Source organism: Chanodichthys erythropterus, chromosome 3 (assembly GCF_024489055.1).
Source record: "Chanodichthys erythropterus isolate Z2021 chromosome 3, ASM2448905v1, whole genome shotgun sequence".
Taxonomy (NCBI): Eukaryota; Metazoa; Chordata; class Actinopteri; order Cypriniformes; family Xenocyprididae; genus Chanodichthys; species Chanodichthys erythropterus.
The window spans coordinates 3,503,110-3,521,177 of NC_090223.1; the positions used below are offsets into that span (position 1 = coordinate 3,503,110).

The 18,068-nt window shown below is 35.9% G+C and overlaps 1 long non-coding RNA gene and 1 pseudogene across 1 annotated transcript; one reads left to right on the plus strand and one right to left on the minus strand.

The window, feature by feature from the left end:
- The window catches only part of LOC137015311 (zinc finger protein 729-like), a 343,783-nt pseudogene that overhangs the window by 225,407 nt on the left and 100,308 nt on the right, over window positions 1-18,068 (minus strand).
- Window positions 3,936-6,055, plus strand: LOC137016955 (uncharacterized). The gene is made up of 3 exons (XR_010894515.1): window positions 3,936-4,499; window positions 4,593-4,649; window positions 4,987-6,055. It is a non-coding gene; the product is annotated as an uncharacterized lncRNA (long non-coding RNA).

Genomic DNA, 18,068 nt, shown 5'->3' on the forward strand with positions numbered 1-18,068 from the left:
CAGTCCGACAAATTTTGCTTCTGACTTCGGGTGAATCTCCAGTTTTCACTGATGACTGTCATTTGGACCTCAGCCGAATCATCAGATGTTCTGCTGGTATTGTGAAGCATGCAAGCAAGAACAATAGCGAAAAATGGAGCAATAATAACTGACATGATCCATGATATCATGATATTTTTAGTGATATTTGTAAATTGTCTTTCTAAATGTTTCGTTAGCATGTTGCTATAAATGTGGTTAAAGTTACCATCGTTTCTTACTGTATTCACGGAGACAAGAACCATGTCGTTATTTTCATTATTAAACACTTGCAGTCTGTATAATTCATAAACACAACTTCATTCTTTATAAATCTCTCCAACAGTGTGTAATGTTAGCTTTAGCCACGGAGCACTATCAAACTCATTCAGAATCAAATGTAAACATCCAAATAAATACTATACTCACATGATCTGATGACGAACACTTTGTAAAGATCCATTTTGAGAGTTATATTTGCTGTTCATGCAATGTTTAATCGGAGTCACGAGCTTGGGGGTGGGGAGCACGAGCTTTTTTAATCACACCCCAAAATAGGCAGTTAAAACATGGTATAATGAAAAAATGTATGTGGTATTTTGAGCTGAAACTTCATAGAAACATTTCTTGTGAAATAGTGTTCTAGGACACCTTTAAAGCCTTTTCTGTGAAACTTGGGGAAAATATACTAATAAACATATCATAAATGAAGACAACACTGACTACATGTATATGTACACCAATAATGCGATTATTTATGATATGAGAGAGAGAGTGAGAGAAAGATAGAGAATAATAATAAAGAATATGTTTATTCAGAACAAAGAATTAATGTTTAAGTTTCTCTCCTACGTTGTGTTCCTCATCTGTGTTTGTGTGGCCAGTATTCCTGTTTCAAATATTTCTCAAATATTTATGCATAAAGGAACTTAACAACTCACTGCAATAGGTCACTGAATATATTTATTTCAACAATGTGGATTGTGTTCATTTAAATAAGGTTATCACACAATCACTCAGTATAAAGTCTTCAGGGGCTTGTTCATTTTTAATGTGGCTGCATTGGGACACATTTTGAAATGTTCAGGTAGTTATTGGTACATTAAAAGTCCATACAGTGGATCTGGTTATGTTTGATGATTTTATCAGTGGAAAACAGTACATGCTTTTCTTTATTGTGCAAATTATTCAGTGATTTTCAAAAGGATGGACTTTTTAAAGGATCTTTGGAAATTTGGGCCAAATCTGTTACTAATACTGTCTTCTGGCATCCCTAGCGCAGTTAGCTAACCATCTGTAACAAGGTTAGTAGATATTGGAACAAGGAAGCGGAAACAGTGTTTGCAGTGCAATATTTGAAGGTTAAAAATTAGTTATTTTCATCAAATACGATTTGTTAGATCTATCAATCTGTCCACTCAGCCTAGGCTCATTGTTAATATCATTACATAATCATTTCAATAAATCAACATTTTCAGGTGCAAAATGCATTTTTGAACATTTGGATAGAATCTAAAATGTAAATATTGTTACGTATTTACAGCTAAAGAAACGTAAAATATTTAGAAATCTTTTTTTTTTTTTTATCATAAAAATTTTAGTCTAATTTTATAGATAAATTGTAGATCCTTTCACCCTACCCCAAACCTAAACATAACCATTTTATAGAGAATATATAAAACTTGAAGGACAGAAATGTGAAGTGACACTTTTAGTTACAACATTTATGGGAGGAAGAAACTGCGGAGTCACGGGGCATATGTTTTATTGAATGTTTAATAATAAAATTGTGTATGGAATGTTTTCATTTGAAATATTCACAGGTTAAATATAAGGATATGCATCGACGTCACTTTCCCGCCGGAACGCGCTCCCTCTGCTGGACTGAGTGGAAAAAGAAGCTGCTGCATGACTGGATTTAATAGAGGAAACTGCGAAAACACGATTAAAACAAACAATTACACTAAAGGTTGGGCTTATGACATGTCAAATAAACCTAATCCATGGATATTGAGCCTGGAGTCGTGTTTCCTGTGCCTGATTTCGACGCTGGGGAAATACTTAAAACAAATCTGCCTGTTAATATTTTATATAACTACAATATAGGTAGGTTTAAATCAGAGTAATCACATTTATCAATGTTTTATATATATATATATATATATATATATATATATATATATATATATATATATATATATATACTGTATATCTTGTATAGTTTTTGTCAGTGTTTATTTAAAAACACCCAATTATGCAGAATATAACATGGAAAATATTTAATTCATGAGCTGTCAACACAATATATAACAATAAAGGGTATGATTTTACCTCAAAATCCAACAATTTGACACAAATTGATAACTCCAAATCTATGTTTCTCTGCTGTCTTTGAGTTCCATTTGCTTCTTTTTGCTGTATCTGTCGGCAGTCTGTAAAAATATACCTCAGGTTTTGAGTCAAAGCTATTTGTACAGTCAGTCACAAATCTCTTTCCCATTTTGGAAGTGTTTTGTGTGTTTTTCGCGGTATTCACACTGAAAACCAATGCTGCCGCTCAGTCTTTTGCCACTCAGCGGGCGTGACCGCAGTCGTAACGGTCGACGGTGACGTCACGTGAATACCCTCTAATCAAGCTCATGCTCTGATGACATCCTGAAAGGCTGTTTCATAGGGGTGTAATTTGAGGTAGGGGTGTAATTTGAGGTAGGGGGTGTAATTTGAAGGTTGTGGTTTGTAGTACTGCGTGACACACTTGGCTAATAGACATGAGTTACTCTTGCGTGAACTGACTTGTACTTTTGGTTCATAATTAGCATGATGCAGGTCAGAAAATAAATGCTAATGAGCCGGATGCTGTCTAGTAACTGTGAAACAGAAACTACGCCAATTAGACAGGCTAACCGTGGTTAGAAAATACATGGTCAAGCCAGCTTTAATTACAGTAAATTCAAGAACACCGCAGAGACCATGCTTTCTTATACACCATTGGTGAATTACAGATACTTAAATACAATAATTGTGTCCACAATCTATTTTATTACTGTATTATAATATATTACATCATTATAAGGTATGGTGTTAGTGGTTTAGAGTCATTTAGATTCATTTTGAGGAATATGATCAGTTTTTCTGTGCAAGTGAGAAGCAATAAGTACATTTGAACCCATAGTGTACTACAAGTGGTAATTAAATATAACAATGTGCCAGTAACTGCAGTGACTCTGGATTTACTGCAGCACATGCCTGAAAATAACAACAGCAGAATTTGATCTGTTTCTGACACCGAATGTCCTTTGATGTGTTGATGTTGTTATCTGAGTGTCCAGCAGGAGGCGCCAGATATCCATCACTGAGATTATCAGTGACAGAATGAATAAAGTTGATCTGTTTCTGTCCATGAATGTCATGTGAAGTTTCTCTCAGTCCTGATGTGTGTTAATGTTGATGTTTTCTGAGTGTCCAGCAGGAGGCGCCAGATATCTATTATTGAGATTATAGTTACAGAATGAACAGCTCTAAAGTTTTCTGAACAAACTCTGGTAATGTTCCTCTGCTTGTGTGTAACATGATTCTCGTGTTCGGTAAACACTGAAATGAGTTTATTGTCAGTCCTGTTCTGTTCGTTCAATTCTTCAGCTGAATGTTTTATGCTGTGAGTTTGTTTAATGAACTGCTGCACATTCTTGCTCTCACCAACTACACAAAAAACAACAACAACAAACGTAATATTAACTGTTGAGCTAAATCTCAGGAATGGGTTTCAAAAAACTACACTTCCCAGAGTGCACCAGCAGCAGCAAACTGGCTGACACTGATTGAGAGCACCTGTAAAAACATGGAGGTTCTCATTCAGTTAAACAAAGGAACTTCAGAGAGAAGACACTCCAAGTTCACTCAAAGATTCAGTCCAAAGACGCCAATGGTTGGTGAAATGTTTTATTTAATTTCATGATGTTTAAAATGCTGCTTAATATGTTCAAATATGTTTAACTGCTCTGTAGATTGGTTAAACACTTTGCAGCATTGACTTAATTGATTTTGTGTTTAAATGAGTTTGTGCTAAATTTCATTTTGAGTTTGGAAAAGAAAAATGTAAATGTACTATTCTTTTGTATTTTATACAAGTTTAATGTTAAAACTTTACTAAAACATATGAAACTGTTTATTTAAAATGTTTAGTTAAAATGGTAACATTTATTTCTCTGTCTTTAAAGGTTTACAACCTAATTTACTAAATCAACTGACAAAGCCAAAAAGAAAATTAAAAGTGTTTGAGTGGAAATTTGAGTTGTCCTTGTGTCCTTTGGAAGTTGAACAAGAGCAGGACTTGACATTAACAATAACATTTGTCAGAAAAAACCGTGCAGTCTGATGTTTCTTCTGCGGGTCACGTGATGATGATGATGTCACTGCAGCTGAGAGGATATAATCACGTGGAACCGAAAGTGAAAGTAAATCTGAACGCAGCTCGACTCCTGGTAAGATTATATTTCCTGTTTTATGCTTTTTAGGTGCTATAAATCCTTAAATATAGTCCATACTCAGATTATAAATGCGTTTGTTTTTTCTAGGAACCATCTTCATGGGCTCGCTGTGATCAGAATCAGCGAAAATGGCGACACTTCCTGGTAAAAACAAAACAAAACAAACAACACTGTTTAGCCTACACTGTTAAAGTAATAAGAAACCATTTACTTAGTTTGGATTATCTTGTGGTGTGAAGAGATTATTTAGTTCAGAGATAATGTTCTTCGAGAGTAATCTGAACATCAAACAGCTTGGATCCATCATGCCAGCTTCACACTGAGCTGGGAAACAAATGAATGATTTTTACTGACGGTTTTAATATCATTTGAGTTCTGTTGTCTTTATCTTGTGTGTCTGTAGCAGATAAATATTTTATTTTGCTCCTGAACTTGTGGAATGACTTTATTTGACTTTTAAAGTCTTTTCTGTGTCTTTCAGAGCTGTCAGTGATCAGCCATACACGGTTGATGGACAGAACCGCTTCTGGGAAAAGCTCAAGAAATAAAATACTGGAAGAACATGGATAAAAAGCACGAAGTTCGTGAGGAGAAACGCTATTGGATGAATGTGACTGATTCTGCACAATGTGCAAATCGTTCTTGTCTCTGAAGCATAACTCATCTTCATATCGGTTCACTGAGGGGAAAACACACGATGAAACCCAAATATACTGAAATCCCTTGATAATGGGATTGAGTATAGTGGAGGAACAACAATTCACAGACCTAATGAACTGGAACCGAACTTTCAAAAGAACTGATTTGACGCGTTATAGCTGAACGAGTCTGTCTGTCAATAAAAAATTGCGGAACTGCCTAAAAAACAGCTGTCCAGACACACACATGAGGAACCTTTTCTCCTTTTTTTCCACATGGACATTCCTCAAAGAAGAGAAAGGGGTGTGGTTTTACCTCACACTCAGGGCCGGATTAACATAAGGGCTAGGTGGGGCTGAAGCCCCAGGGCCCGCGGGTAGAGGGGGCCCGTGATTGGCTGGAGGAAATTAGATTGACAAGTCAAAGGTGGTTGATTTGTGTCTAATAAATACTGCGTTCACGTCACCTCGTATTTACCGAAATCTTGACATGACAACACGTGACGTTATATTCGGAGCTGTTCACGTCCTTTTGGTCCTTGGACTAGGAATTATGCGTTTCCATGACACCACTATCAACACCTAAATGAATCTACAGCGGTCAGGTGGTACAGCGGCCACGTGGAACATGTGGGAGCTCTCAGAAAACTACCAGCTTACAAGCTGTAATTACGATCTCTACGAGGACGTGAAAGCTTTTTACAAGCTAGAATCTCGTAACTACAAGAATTACAAGGCCGCGTGAACGCACCTAAAATAACAAGAAAAAAATATTGGAAAATGTGCCTGACTGATAAATCACCGTCCAATCAAAATCACGTTACAATTCGTGCCATGACATCGGGAAACGCCTCTTTGCGTTATGCTATCGCATTTAGACTAGAAAATTGGCCTTTATTGCTTGTTCAGCCTCGCTGTGTTCAAAATGATTAAAAAAAAAAAAGTGATAGTGGTGCGCAAAAAAGGAAAAATAAGCTTGAAAGGGTGAAAAGGGATGCTAATCTTACAGCAAAAATTACAAAACTAACTAACTGCTTCGGTTCACATAAAACATCCGAGCCAGTGGAAGACCCCGCGTGCAGCGGCAGCTCACAATTATCTTTACCCACCGACACCGTCGCCGTTCTGCGTGCTTTACACGTTGAAAAAGGTGAGATAGCAGCTGCATCAAGTTATTATTTTTATCACGAGTTAAGACCTATTCGGATGGTAATTGTTTCTCATTAAAACGTATAAGGTGTTTTCAACATTTACAGGGACAGGTCGGTTGATTTTATTGCCGTTTGAATTCTCTCATCATCATCACCCGTGTAAAAATCCCGAATTAACTTTCCTACTGTTTTTTTGACGAACACCAATGTCGAGTGACTTGTCTCCACTATCTGCCTTTGAAGCACATTTTATCAGTTGCAGTTCTGGTGCCGCATCCGTACAACTCGACCTCGACACATTCACATCACAAGTTAACACAGCGGTAGAGTTACCCACGGGACACTGCACTTATTCGCAATCAATTCTTTATTTGCATGTACTTTAAAGCCCTGCCAGTTAAACATGTCATTCGTGTGCTGTTCTGAGATGCGCTTTTTCTGACCCCATACACCCAAAGCGTGCACTGCACACACACTTAAGCCTGTCAAACAGCACTTGACTACTGGACTTCATGTTTCGCGTCTGATTGCGCTATAATACTGTCAAATACACAAAAGGTTTACATAAACACAGTTGGTTATGTCTGAAGTGAGTTGAGAAAATCGGAAACGTGCAGGTCTTTAAGTGACAGCATCCTAATAGTTAGCATGCGGACCCTTGTCCTTAAAGGGATAGTTCACCCCAAAAATTAAAATCCTGTCATCACATACTCCCTTTCAAGTTGTTTTAAACCTGAATGAGTTTCTTTCTTAAAATATTTTGAAGAATGTGGGTAACCTAACAGTTGCTGTTAGGTTACATTTCCATAGTAGGAAAAAAATATATATAATGTGGAAATCACTGGGGACCATCAACTGTTTGGTTACCCACATTCTTCAAAATAGTTTATTTTGTGTTAATCAGAGGAAAGAATTATTGTGTCAGCAATATTTGCAATACAATTTTAAAATATGTTAAGTATTTTATATGTTAAATATATTTTAAAATATGTTAAATAGCATGGAATATTTAGTGTGCTTATATAAAATGATTTGATAAAATGACATTTGTAAAAATATAAAAATAATAACAATAATAAAAAAAAAATCTTGTGGTACAAGATACTGTGGCATGGCAATCATATGAAAGGGGGCCCTTAGTGTTGCTATAGCCCCAGGGCCCAACATGTTCTTAATCCGGGCCTGCTCACACTCGATCCGCCTACTAAAAGTGCCACAGTATAAAATATCCTGCATGGCTCGTGCACAGGAATCCATTCTCCTGTCAGGATCCCTCCCTTACTGTCCCCGAGGAAAGAGCCGCTTAAGGTATGAATATATATTTTCGATATAGCCTATGTTTAATTGTGGTTGACCGTGAATCGGTTGTGGTAGATTTAAAAGCATTTCATGAGTAGAATGATTTATGAAGGCGCATTTTTTGTTAGTATTCCTGGAGGATCCAGTGTCTTATTTAATGTTTTATTTAGTTTACACTATGGAACAACAAAGTCAACGCGAGTGTAACAACAACAATTAAGAGTAACACCAATAGAATATACAAAAAAAAAAGAAAAAGAAAATCAGTATCATAGTTCAAAATACCGTAACAAAAAAGAAAAGGAAATAAGAGGGCATCACACAAATTAATAAAAATTACACATTAAATTTTAGAGTTTGTAGGCCGTGCAAATTGTACATGTTTTGAGAGTTTTTTTGTTAAGTGAGAGTAAAATTGAGTAATAATTTAATTGAATAATTTGTTATCTCTTGAAAGGACACTACAAAAATAGGTTTACAATTTGAAAATTTACATTGATAAATATAAATATCTACATAGAAAATTAGGTTTATTATAAAGCAGATATTTGAATCCACTGCAAAAATAAAAATAAAAATAAATAAATAAATAAAAAATAACAGGCTTAGGATTTATTGAAAAACCTTGTAAGATTAGAGGATCCAGTGTCAGCGCCGCAGGGATGAGTTACTGAACGACGTGTTTTAGGAATTTCAGAGAAGAGATTCCACTTGTCATTTTACCCTAATAAACCTAAACAGCTAAAGTGTTTGTGATTTATCATCCGCTTTAATGACGATTCATAACTTCAAATCAAGTAAAAAGTATTGTAATACAAAAAGGCTACTTGAAAAGAAAATATAAAATTGTAATTTACAAACAGCCTATTTTTACAAACAGCCTATGCTATTGTAAATCGTACATTTTTATCAAATATATATATTTTTTTATTTAATTAGATTAAACCGAGCGTAATACCTGTAGCCCATTGCCTTGATTTGTACACTTCTATCATTCCTTCCATATAATTGTTTCTGTCGGGTAAAGATAAGTTGTTGCACTCATGCTATTGTTCTGTAATACAGACCGATTGCAGTCGAAGAATAGGGGAAGGCTCGTGTTTCAATTCAGTACTGCCATGCGCGTAATTTTCTCAATCTCATTTTTTTCTGAGATGAAGGGAGCAGTTTGGAGAAAACCTCTAAAACCCAACCGAATGTAGAATTGAGAAGTAGTAGTTTTAGCAAAACAATGTCTGACACTGTCAAACTTTGATCTAGTTACTGTTTTAATGCATAAACGTGGCTTGGAAAACATGTATTCATAATAGCTGTAAATATAATTAGGATGGGCCTATTTAATTTCACCAGACAAAAAGGAGTGGGCAGAAGCCATTGTTTATTACACCTTCTTCCTATTTCAAAATGTTTGTTCATTCAGTCATGAAATGTTTTAGTCAGTCATCATTATCCCAACAGAAAGTGGCTGTTCAGCAATATCTTATCAACAGCTGCTTAACAAATAATTAGTTCAACAAAATACAACTACCCTCCATGAAGTAGCACAGATTATTAAAAACAACAAATACACTGTAATATTTATTCAAGTTTGATTCAATAGTCATTTGTAAACATTTATGGGGGAAAAGCACTAAAAACGTATTATGGATCTGCACTTTATGACTTTATTACATTCTTGGAAACAGGTTTTGTTTCAATCTTCCAACAATGGATCCAAATAAAATGTCTTTATTCAGTTTTCTATATACTGTTTTGCCAACTTATATTTTATAAACTAAAAATCTAGATATTTGCATACAGCATATTTAACATTTCTATGCAAAATCTACAACATAAAATCAAACACATGCTACAGTCTCTGCAACATTTGATGTAGTGAATCCACTTAAATGCCCAATATTCTCTGAAATGCTTACATACTTCCATAGATGCTCTTTTAGAAACGTATATTTGCATGTGGTAAATATTTGAAGATGATCATCTTTGCATTTTCACTGTTAAATGACATTTTCCAGAAATGTTTAAATGTTTGTTGTAAGAAAACTCTTGTCATGCAGTAATAATATAATGCAATAATGTGTTCTGTGATTTAACAGCTTTTCCTCATTTGAGTTGAATCATGAAGAACATCTCTAAGACGTGTGGAGAGATTCAGACTGACAGCGGGTTTGAATACAGACTTCAGGCACTGAATCAGACACTCAGTGGAGACTGTGAGCACAGCTGGTATTCAGAGGTGTGTTTCTGTCCTCAAACTACAGGATTATTCACTCAGATACAATACTTGATCTTGTGTTTGATTTCTTCAGGACGGGCGTCTGTTAGCAGATCCATCAGATCCACACAAACTGATGTATCCTGTGACGGCTGTAAAATCTGATCGACTCGTCACTTCTCACTGTGTGGATGAACTTCGTTATGAGATTCAGTGTCATTCTGACAGAGTAAATCAACTTAATCTCTCTCAACATTCATCTGTTTTCATATTTAAACAGACAGAAATTATGATATTGTTCTTTTAATTCGACTATAAATCATTAGAGCTGCAGTTCATCAGGACATTAAACAAACACAAACTCATACAGAATTGAATCTTTCATGAATAAACACTGAACTGATGATTCTTTCTTTCATTTCAGATCACACATGAGACCATCTTCAGAGGTGAGAGACACTTCAGTAAAACACATCAATCTGTCCTGATTCAGATCAAACTCTGTGTTGAAGTGAATCAGTCCTGATTCAGATCAAACTCTGTGTTGAAGTGAATCTGTCCTGATTCAGATCAGACTCTGTGTTGAAGTGAATCTGTCCTGATTCAGATCAAATTCTGTTGAAGTGAATCTGTCCTGATTCAGATCAAACTCTGTGTTGAAGTGAATCTGTCCTGATTCACATCAAACTCTGTGTTGAAGTGAATCTGTCCTGATTCACATCAAACTCTGTGTTGAAGTGAATCTGTCCTGATTCAGATCAAACTCTGTGTTGAAGTGAATCTGTCCTGATTCAGATCAAACTCTGTGTCGAAGTGAATCTGTCCTGATTCAGATCAGACTCTGTGTTGAAGTGAATCTGTCCTGATTCAGATCAAACTCTGTGTTGAAGTGAATCTGTCCTGATTCAGATCAGACTCTGTGTTGAAGTGAATCTGTCCTGATTCAGATCAGACTCTGTGTTGAAGTGAATCTGTCCTGATTCAGATCAAACTCTGTGTTGAAGTGAATCTGTCCTGATTCAGATCAAACTCTGTGTTGAAGTGAATCTGTCCTGATTCAGATCAAACTCTGTGTTGAAGTGAATCTGTCCTGATTCAGATCAAACTCTGTGTTGAAGTGAATCTGTCCTGATTCAGATCAAACTCTGTGTTGAAGTGAATCTGTCCTGATTCAGATCAAACTCTGTGTTGAAGTGAATCTGTCCTGATTCAGATCAAACTCTGTGTTGAAGTGAATCTGTCCTGAATCATGATGATTGTGAATGTGTTTTTCAGTGTTTAATGACACAGACTCCAGCGGTGGATCGACACAAACTCCAGATTCACGTGAGTTCAGATGATGATAGAGTCCGAAATAAGACACGTGTTAAAGTTTAGAGAAAAAGTAGTAGTTTTTAATAGATAGTTAATTAATTCAGCTGATTGTATTGTGTTGTTTTTGAGTTAATCAGCTGGATTTATATATCTCTTGTATAGATCAGTTGTGGTGGATTTCTGCTCTCTTCTTCATTTTTATTCTGGCATTTCTCTGTTTCATGCTGCGTAAAAGGATCTTCAGGTGAGTCACTAATGTTTAATTGTGTCAGAGAGACTGTAAATAGTCATATATATCAAATTATGATTGTTAGAAACCAAGATTGACTTTATAAGTGAAAATATAATTTATGATTTATTTCTCTAACAGGCCATTGAAAATCTGACAAAGTCATTTTAAATGATGAATCAGTGGCCAAAATAATGAACAGAAAATACTTTGATGAATATAATAGAATAATCAATTTCAATGTGTTGTCAGATGTTTTCATAGCAACATTCAGCGCAGTGATTCAGAAATCAGGTGAGTGAATCAGACTGAGAGAAATAAAGACTTGAAGTGGGTTTGACTGAATCACATTGAGACTCTATAAATCTGAACCTGCTGAAACTCAATGTGTTTCTCTCAGGGATCTTGAATCTGGAGTCCAAATGATGAATCTGATTCACTGAATCATTCTGAATCTGAGCAGATCAATGGCCCAGTGTCCACAGGATGATCTTCATCATCATCATCATCATCATCATCATTAACTCCTCAGGATTGTCTAAGCTTCTGAACACTTATTTATTTCCATTCATCTGCATCTGTCCGTTTTATTAATGCCGTTCCATCTGAAAACCTGTTGTGTTTCTGATCATCTCCTGAATTCTGCCTGTCTAACCCAAATCTCTCTTTTAAAATGGAGTTTCTGCTTCAACTTTCTGCCTTAATGTTCACTGAATGCATTACTTTAGTCATTCATCATGATTAGTGTCATGTGATATTAATGTGAGATGAGTTTGATTCCTCTCAGATACTTTGTTATGGGCTTAAAGTCATTAAAACATAATTTCTGTAAAAGTTTCTGTAAAGCTGCTTTGAAACAACACATGGTGTGAAAATAATACAAATAAATAAATGGCTTGAAAATAATTCTACTTATTTCTTCACATTCACGCTGTTTTACACAGTTTATTAAATCAGAGTGAAAGAATTTACAATCATTGTATGGGACACTTATTGCATGTGTGTCAATTTCTTTTCACATGCATTACCAACAAATTATGTCACTGAACATGCGCAGTAAGAACATTTATAAACCAAATATATTCAATTTCTTGAATATATCCAAATGACTCAACAGTAAATGACTTATTAACCAAAACAATTATTGAACCAAATTTAAATAATACAAATGTCAAAATATAAAATTGTGAAATATGAAATATGGCTCTTACAATCATTTTTCATATTCACTCAAACTGAACGCGTGTCGCATCTGTTTCTGGGTTAAGTTTTGTTTGAGTTGTTAGCCTGTTGTTAGTTTGATTTGCTCTCATGAGCCTCACCTGTGTCCAGTTAATTATCTCATTTTGTGTTTCTCTGTCAATATAGTCTTCATTTTCAGTTGTTCTAAAAAAAAATATATGCCATATAATCCTGTTTACATGAAATAATCCAGTTTTAAGTTTACGGAGCTTGAACAATCCAAGATCATGCCAAATCGTCATCAATTAAATCCAGCTAACTGAGTTAGCGACGTATGAAGAACGGCCCCTGAGCTGCTATCTGACATCTCTGAAAGAGACAGAACATAAAAAGTGAAGAGAATGAAACTGTTCTTAATAAAGATGTTTTTCCACTACAATCAGCAAATTAACTCAAACAAACTAAACCATCAGTACAAATATAATGTACATATTCATATTTTCCCAAGTAGATTTTAGATTTATCTGAATACTTTATCAAATGCTACTATATTCATCAATCAGTTTCAATGTGTTGTCAGATTATCAGTTATCTGAAAGCAGAGATGAGCGACGTTCAGTGCAGTGATTCAGAAATCAGGTGAGTGAGTCAAAGTGAGAGAAAGAAAGTGGGTTTGACTGAATCACATGATCATTCAGGTTTCAGACTTTTAGCTCTTTTCCACCAGAATGGTTCGTGTTCTGGAGCCAGAGTCTGTTCTCGGCCTCAGGGATCCTGAATCTGATCCTGAATCTGCTGTCCAAATGAAGCTCAGATCTGATGAATCTGATTCACTGAATCATTCTGAATCTGAGCAGATCAACGGCTCGTGTCCAGAGGATCATCGTGTCATTACTTGTCTGGCAACATAATACAGCGCTTTTGGACGTTTCTGCGAATCTGTGTGAGCGGGAATCATCTGATAACTGTACACGAGAAAACTTTTCTGTCTTTAATATATTGTTGTTGTCATATAAACGTACCCTGTAAACATTTGTATTTTTTCATCATTTACTGTCGAAATAATAATAAAAAAGAACCAACTGACCACATTAGTTTTGTTGTTTTGAATTAAAGAGTTCTAGTTCACCCCAAAAACGAGCATTTCATCATCATTTACTCGCCCTCATGTTGATCCAAACCTGTGTGAGTTTCTCCTGCTGAACACAGAAGATATGTTGAAGAATGTCAGTAAGCAGACAGTTGACGGTCACCATTGACTAATATAGGTTACCATGTCTGAACTTCCTAGGATAGTAGTTTACGTTGCAGTAACAGAAACGGAAATGGGAATTGTGAATACTTCACTGGTCTCTAAAATATATTCAAGATAATGGGTTCATGAGATGAGATTTTAACACTTTTTTTTTAAGAAATCTTCAATGCAAAAATGACTTTAGTCTTTTATTCGACTGAAAGTCACAAAATACAAGCCACAGCAGTTAGATGACCCCTTAAAGTGCCCCATTATGGTTTTTGAATATTCCCTTTCATTCAATGTGTGATATAGGATAATATAATGTATATAATATAATGTATGTAGATGTCTGTGAAGAAAAACATTCAGTTGAAAGTGTAAAATAAATAAAGTTATTGTCTCTCAAAAGAAGCACATGTAATGCAGTTAGACATTTTCGCTCTGAATCGATCATATTTTGTTTCAAGAATCATGACAGATGATATTATTACAGAAACAGAGGCTTTTCTGCGGGGAAACCCCAAAAATACAGGAATGACCATATATGAACTTAACTTCCGTAGACACACCCATCTCATAACTACCATAACCGCAGTGCAGGACAGCTGATTCATGCTCTTTGATTATGTCACTGTGACAATACTCTTTCTAAAGATACCTAAAGAATGCATGTTAGCTGGTACCAAAAGTGCACATATTAATACCTTTTTAAAGGGTCCCGTCCCAGTGACAGCTTTATACCTTTATAATCTGACAGTGAACTGATCAAAAGATCCAGTCATTTCTCTTTTCTTTCAGGGCAAGACATCTAAGAGGTGTCAGATTCAGCCTCTAGTTATTTTAAAATGATTGTAATTGATAGTAGATAGTAGTAAGAGAGAGGAGGAAGAGTTTGTGTAGGAGGAGGAAGAGGATGAGGAAAGTCTAAAGACTGATCTGTTGTGTTGATATATTGACTGATGAGTGTGTGATCTGAAAGCATTGACTGATTTTGAGAACAGGTGATATGGTTTGAGAAGAGTCTAGGGTTTTTGTGAATGTAGTTTGAAGATTTGGTTTTGTGAAAATGGATGAATGTTTATTTTTAGAAAACTCATGCAGTAATTAGTTTGAGGCTTTCTGGTGTCTGTTCTCAAAACATGAACATAATTCATCTGATCTCTCTCTGTGTTTAAATATGAATCATTTGAGCTGCAGTTCATCAGGACAATAAACACAATCACGAGTCAATCCTTCATTAGCACTAGCAGTGATGCTAACAGCTGAACAAGTAAAACAAGACTCTGTTCTGCTGAAGCTCATCTCAGATCGTCTCTCTAGAAGCAGCAAATCTCTGTGGATTCACACATACAGACACATAATGGAGAACAGAGGGAAATCTGATATATGGTGCTTCCAGTGTTTTCTAAATCAACTTCAATATGCGTAGAGTTCAAATTAGGTCATTTTTGACTAAGACTGGAGACACAAAAGGCACTGAATTCCAGAAATAACCCACATTACACTTGATGTGAAATTAATCTGTCTCATCTAAAGGTTAAAACTCTCTTCCTCCCATGAGTTTGGTAGTCTGCGTGTGACTCAATCTGACAGTTAAACCTGGCTTCAAATGTGAAAAGATTTTACAGTTTATCACCATTGATTTAGTCACTGTCACTCATGTGTATCATTGAGGACAACATTCTCCAAAACTATGATTTTATTTCACAGGCATTATCAAAGACTTACACTTGATGCTGGGAAATCTAAGGATAGTATTTTACTGAAGATCAGTGAGCAGTTTAACTCACTCATGAACACTCATAACAAAACAGTTTGTGGATCAGCAGCTCACAATAACAACAGCAGTTTACGTCATTCGCAGATAATCACTTCCCTTTTCTGCAGCTCTGCGAATATGTGTGTTCAATAAAGACATTATGATTATGATTGTTTGTTGTCTAGACTTTCATCAGATGGCATTTCCTGACAATTAATGCAGAAAACCAGTGAATTCCAAAGGGTTTTCAACTGTATATCGTGTGTGATGTAATGTTTGTGTGAGGAGGATCTGGTCATTTCTAAAATATTTAATTATTTTATTTTTTTATTTGTTGCTCTTACAGCTTTGAGATCAAAATAATTTACTGCAGGATTTCATTGATGACACACAAACAAATACAATTCATTTGTAATTCATTCAGTTTCATATACCCGTATACTGGACGACCCATATACTGGATTCATGTCAAGCTGAAAGACTTCTTTCGTTTCACTCACGTTTTTGTCCCAGTATTTAGTTTAGAGTCGTAGTGTACGGGACATGTTTTTTTAGTTTTTCCACAAGTTTTTACGTGTATCTTCTTATCTTGTATTCAACACACTGAGTCCATAGTTTCCTTTATCATATGGTTTATTCTTCCAAGTCAACAAAGAATCACATTTCTCAAATACAACATAATCCTATAATACGCCATAAAGTGCGTATCATATGCACGCCAAAACTCATTTTGGTGTATATATTCCACGACATGCACACTCGTATTATTGACACGCATTTTCGTGTGATCGGGCTCTACCGTGCGTCTGATTTTATTGCGTGTTCGTCTTTTCACTTGAACTAACAAAAAAATGACGTAACTGAACATGTGCAGTACGACCAAATAAATATATGAAACAGTAAATTACCTATTATATACAATTACTGTACCAAATTGTACCAAATTTACCAAAAAAAAAAATGTGAAAACAAATTCTTAAAATATGGCTCATGTAGGATCAAAAAACTGACAAGGAAGACTGAACCAAACGTCATTTCAAGCAATACAATCTATTTAAAGTCCACTGAAATATGAAAGCGAAGTACTCGAACTGTGGGCTATTTCGCACATTCGGACATCCGTATTCAATAGCCTTGTTAATCACACTACATTGGACATTCACAAGTAAATATGCCATTAAAACAATACTTGCCTATTTTGATCGACTGTGAAAAATGTTGTAAGTTGACAATCGTTGGTTGTCGATATCATGTCGCTGCTTAAAATTCGCAAACATTAATTTATTGCACATTTATTGGAAAGTCTGAATTTATCAGAAGTCCGAATGTGCGAATATAAAACCAACTTTACCCAAGTTGCTGGCGCCACGTGTTGCCCAAAGATACGACTGAGGATAGGGGTTTTGCCCGGCCCTTTGTGAACGCAGCATAAGGATGAGACTGATATTTTTATGAATGAACTTGTGCCCTTATCTCAAAGGGACGCTCCCCGGCGGACGACACGAGTTGTCTCTGCTTTACCCTCTATGGTTGGGTCTCCTCGGCCTTGGGAGAGGGAAGTGTTTTAACTCATTCATTCATTAATGTGTTTATGAATTGTTTGTTGTATGACGGGCAGCGGGTAACTTGGGTAAAGTTGGTTTTATATTCGCACATTCGGACATCCGTATTCAATAGCCTTGTTAATCACACTACATTGGACATTCAGTGGACATTCACAAGTAAATATGCCATTAAAACAATACTTGCCTATTGATCGACTGTGAAAAATGTTGTAAGTTGACAATCGTTGGTTGTCAATATCATGTCGCTGCTTAAAATTCGCAAACATTAATTTATTGCACATTTATTGGAAAGTCTGAATTTAACAGAAGTCTGAATGTGCGAATATAAAACCAACTTTACCGAAGTCAGCGGGTAAGGGAGGGAAGTTGGGGGTTAAGTGAACGGCGCCTTTGTGTTCACGGTGTGCTGTGTAAGCGTGCTGTTTGAGTGCCAAATATATCATGAATTGAGCGTGAAATTCACTGTGTAGATTAAGTGAGGTGGTGAATCTCTTTTATAGATACCATTTTACCCTTCTAGATGTAATTACAGAAATCAAAACAGTCCATAAAAACTATATCCTCACGAAATAAGTCAAGCCAGCTCGTGTGTCAACCCGAGAGATCAGCCTCCTTACCGTAAAGCAGTGGTTCCCAACCACATTCCTGGAGTACCCCCAACACTGCACATTTTCCATGTCTCCTTTGTCTGACACACCCATTTCTGGTCTTGGAGTCTCTGCTAATGAATTGATGACTTGATTCAGGTGTGCTTGATCAAGGAGACATGCAAAATGTGCAGTGTTGGGGGTACTCCAGGAATGTGGTTGGGAACCACTGCCGTAAAGCATGACATTTCTCGGTTTTTGAATGGACGGTTTGGCTTGATTGACAAACGCTAACGTTCGGGCATGATTTATATACCATCGACCTGTCCTAAAACGTTCCTTTGAGCGATTGTTTGGAGATCGCGTGTTTCTCCGTTCAAGAGCGCA